Genomic DNA, 5,048 nt, shown 5'->3' with positions numbered 1-5,048 from the left:
TGTCTCCCTGCTATGAGAAGGTCTGTCAATGCTACAGCTTTCTCTTCTCTCAACCATTCATGCTGACGGTCAATCGATGTCTATTGGGGGAGTAGTGCGGGGGGGGGGCTTTGTTTACTTTTTTTGGTAAATGGGCTAAGCTGGGGCTGGTGTGCTGTTGTGAATATTTTGAATGAATGCAGGACTGGTTCTCTCTGGTCCGCCTCCCCTTAACGTTGTGTATATGGGCTTGCTCATTCTACAGTATTTTGTGGTGTTAGTTCTTTTATTCATTTAACCCCTTCATGGTGCACACCACAGTGGAGGTTGCTGTTTGCAACCACCAATGGTGCTCCGTGTTAACATCAGTCCTTTGCTTTTGACATATTGAAACAGTGCCCCGCCCGGCCGATGCCATGGGTGGGTCGGCCTGGCGAGTGGCTGGTGGGCTGCTAAAGCCTGTACCGCCACAGTATGGAATTGGCAGCGATTAGAACTGTGTTCGAATTGCTGTTTTTTCTATAAAAAAATTGTGTCTGGTGGCGGGGCCTTGAGGGCCAGCCGATGTCGACACATCGCGCGAGGTTGTTGACGTTATTAGCTTTGACCTAGCCGCAAGCTATAACCGCTCAGGGTTCCCCTCTCCGCAGGGGATTTTGGTCTTCTGCTGGAGCGCGGGCGGTATTGTCCTAGGCCCCACACCGCCTCACACCGCGCAGCCAGAAGGGGGCACGGCCTCGTCAGCGGCGATGACGAGGCCCTCGACAGGCGGCCATGTTTCCCCCGCCAGAGGTATCCTGGGCGTTGAATCGACAGGTGTCCACAAGGCCGACAGCCTTGGCGGCCGAGGCATCGGCCATGTTGGATGGGCTCGGCTTGAACAACAAGCCGTCGCCGTCCTGCCGCGAGCAGCCCGCTCTCCGATCACTCCCTCCCACAACACCAGCGGAAAAAGGGGGCTCTGATTGTTTCCTTTGGCTGCGGGCCGCGTGCCTTCGTTGAAGCGCGGGCGGCCCCACTTTTTCGCTTCTCATGGGGACAGGGGCTGACACCCAGTTGATGGCTGAGCCTGGGTCTGTCCGTGAGAATGTTGTGCTGTCAAGCTGCTCCCACACCATAAGCTGTGTTGGTTGAGCCTGGTGTTACGTCTGTCAACTATAAGTGTTGTCAGCAGGGGGGCTCGAAACCTTTTGAGGCACACAGTGCGGGCTTCCCCGGCCTCGCCTTCGCCAGGCCAGATATCATGTTGGTACCTCCCACTCCCGCAAGATCGGCAGTGGTCTGAAATGAAGAGGTGCGCGTGATTTAGGTGGTAGTAATATCACTGCAGGGCTACGGTGTGTAGGAACCCATGGGGTCCTCACGCCTTGCATGTCCGGCTGCAGAACAACTCCTCAGCATGTTCTGGAGGGGTGTTCAGTGGGGGGGCTTTTGTCACCTAGATTGATGTCAGCTTCCCCCGTATCAAACCGGCCCTTTCTGTCGGGGTCCCCCCTTGGGTGCGAATGCCTCGTGGGTAGTGTCAGGTTCTGACCCGACTCCACGGAACGCTCTGCTCGCAAGGGTCCAGGGTTGGCTACGCACAGCGGGTGGGACCGGGCCAACTATCTACAGTTCCTGGCAGACCTGCGCCACATGGCGGCGGGTGCGTTGGGAGTGTCATCACATAATCGGCAGTACCATATGTCGAGGTGGATGGAGAGAACGCTGAGGCGGGGACTTGTGTTTACACAACCCCACCCGTTTTCGGGTTTGATACAGACCTATTGTCAGGGTCACCAGCAGTGACAGCTCTGGTCAACGAGATCCAATCTCTGTGGATGAAGCAAGCCATCGTTGTGGCGTTCTCCTCCCGGTGTTCTCTGGTGCCTGAGAAATCGGGAGGGGGGGGGGGGGGTGTCAGACCCATGCTGGACCTGTCCCATGGGAAGGTTCAGCATTTTTTGGATCGTCTCCTACCTGTTGAACACTCTCAGGTGGGGGTCTGGTTCTCCTCCATAGACCTGTAGGATGCGTTTTCGCATCTCCGATCTTCCATCCTAGGGCTTACCTACACTTCCTTTGCAGGGTTAGCGTATGAGTACCAGAGGCTGCCATTTGGTTTTCTCTGGCTCCCCGCATCTTCACCAAGTGCGTGGAGGCCGCACTGGGGCCTCTGCATCGTCAGGGGTTACGAAGTGTATTCTGCCCTGACGACGTTCTGGTCCTTCGCGGTCAAGGTGGATCGTCGGGTCTCGTACCAGGCAGGTCCCTACCAGCCTGGGGTTTGCTGTAGACTGGAAGTAGAGTACTCCTCTTCCCAGTCAACGGTTGGAGTGCTATGGGCATCCCTCTCAGAGCGTGTTGTCGACACGCTCGGGAGGTTCCGTCCTAGGACGGTTACGGTGCTGTCTCACGTCACGTTTTTTACCGACGCCTCCCTTGCTGGTGACGCGTCGGGCCAATGCAGTAGGGGGCAGCTGGCAAACCATGCTGCCCGGTCTGCGCTATGTTCAATGTGTTGGTATTGAAAGCGGCCCTTCTGGTCCTCAAACGGTGTTGATCAGGACGGACAACACGACGTCAGTGTCGTATATCGACAGACAGGGAGGAGTACGCTTCCCCCGTCTGCACCAGGCGGCGGGCGGCTGGCTATGGGCGTCCTCCATCTGCACGGCCTGAGGGCTCCCCACATCCCCGGCAGGGTGAATGTGGGTACAGGTGTACTGTCGCGGGGCGGTCCTCATCCTGACGGGTGTGGATTACGTCCGGACATAGCCAGGCAGGTCTGGGACCGATGCCGTGCCGCCTGGGATTCTTCCCCATACATCTGTTAGGTCAGTTGTTGGGACGGGTACGTTGAGGGGCGCAGGTTCTTGATCCTGATGGTGATACCATCCGGAATGCGCATGCTCCCTCCACTGTCGCGCTTTACGTGGGCAGATGACGTATGTTCCAAGTGTGGTGTAAGGCGGGGGGCCGGGACCCAGTCTCCTGCCCCCTGGATGCTGTCCTTAGTTACCTCTAGTCTCTCCTTGATAGACTGTCAGCTTCGACGGTGAGGGTATATGCAGCAGCTATATCCTCCTATCATGAGGGATTTGAGGGGGATGTCTTGTTCAGCCACCCTCTTGTGAAGCGTTTCCTGCTTGGCGCTCGACGCGTTAAGCCGGTGCAACGCTCTTTGGCTCCGAGTTGGGATCTTCAATTGGTCCTCGGTCGGTTGTCCTTGGCCCCGTTTGAGCCTCTTGAGCAAGCGCCGTTGGAACAGCTGTCGTTCAAGACCGCGTTCTTGCTGGCCGTCACCTCCGCTGAACCCGTGGGTGTGCTTTGTGCTCTCTCGGTACGACCAGAGTACCTGTCTTTCGTTCCGATTGCGGTGCCACTCTGCGGCCTAATCCTGCCTTCGTGCCTGTAAATATCCGGAGTTCTTCCGCTCCAGGGATATTGTGGTTCAGGCGTTTCATCCGCCTCCTCACGCTAGTGAGTTAGATGCGGGCCTTCACCTGTCATGTCCGGTCCGTGCTTTGGGAATGACCTCAGCCGTACTCAGGACCTCGGGGTCACCGTTCAGCTTTTTGTCTGTCACGGTGGTTCTCATGCCGGTAAGGCACTATCGAACAACGCCTGTCCCATTGGTTGTGCGAGGGCATTGCCCTCTGCTACACGTTGGCCGGGCTGGATCCCCCTGGGGGCGTCAGGGCGCACTCCACTCGTGGGGTGGCTGCCTCTGCCGCTCTGCTGGGTGGGGCCTCGGTGGAGGACATCTGTGCTGCAGCTTCATGATCCTCCCCGGGCCCCTTTGTAAGGTTTTACCTCATGGACATGACTGGGGGTTCTGTCTCCCAGGCGGTTCTGGGGTCTGTGGCCTTTCCTGCTTCCCGTCCTTTGGTAGGGTAGCAGGAGTGTGTGGGTATGGGCCACAGTGTGTAGGTCACACGTGGTTCCGCCTGTGCTGTGTGTTCAAGGGGTTCTAGTTCCCTCTTGCTCGCACTCACGTGGAGTTGACTGCGCCCCCCCTTCATTAGGAAGGATGGGGTGACGGGGCTCCCCAAACCCCTTGATGTGGGCTTACGGGTCCTCAGGGGGTGCATCTGTCGGGCCTCGCGTCCGCTCTAACCCATATCTCGATAGGCTTTAAGAGCGGGACGCCATGGCCAAGTACGATAATATAACGTACGGTTATGTATATAACCTAGTTATATGAGTACTGGCTAAGCGTCCCGCTCTTAAGCGGCCCTGAGTTCCCTTTTGAGGGATCTTTTACTGGAAACGGGATTTTTGGCGAGGAAGAGTGTTTGGTGACCGGCCCACTGTCTTATAGGCTACGCCTCCATAGGGGCGGGACCCGGCAGGTGTAGGTGTACGTGTTTCTTTTTCGTTAATGGAGTACAATAGGTACATGAGATGAGGTATATCTCGATAGGCTTTAAAAGCGGGACGCTTAGCCAGTACTCATATAACTAGGTTATATACATAACCTTACGTTCTGCCTACCTTGTGACTATGCTCAAGTAAAGCTTCTTATTATCGGAACGTCGACTCGTAGCCTCGTCTCTCTCACTCCACATTGTCTTGCGATTGAATCCTACTCCTCTCCTAAACTCCGAATCCTCACACCAACATTTTCAAAGGCCTAGAGGTCTTAAATCGTTATGCATGTGAAATTAATTATATTTATTGCGTGCTGGATACCTAACCAACTCGAGATGCACAGTGCACTCCCCGACTCTTATCTCTGTTACTACATCAATGGCAGCCTTTACTTTTGCCAATACCTACAGGAATATGATTTATAGATATAGTGATCTGTTCAAAAGTTATCATGGGTTGTCTACAAAGGTTGATACTGACTAAAAACACATTGCAATGTTTTTGTTCTCCAGACACACTGTTGTGTTCTGCATAGTTAGCATTATTGTTAATACTAGGTTATTACCACCGCCACCGTTAGGCGGCACAATAGGCACAAGAGGCTATAGGCAAGAACTAGGAAGTGTGTCCAGAGTGTATGTACGCGAGTGAAGCGAGCATGATGTTGATGTTCTTGGAGGATGGAATAAAGACGGAGGAATAACCACACAGCCTAC

The sequence above is a fragment of the Notolepis coatsorum genome (assembly GCF_963971535.1).
Source record: "Notolepis coatsorum genome assembly, chromosome: 15".
Taxonomy (NCBI): Eukaryota; Metazoa; Chordata; class Actinopteri; order Aulopiformes; family Paralepididae; genus Notolepis; species Notolepis coatsorum.
Note: the sequence above shows the minus strand (reverse complement) of the source record.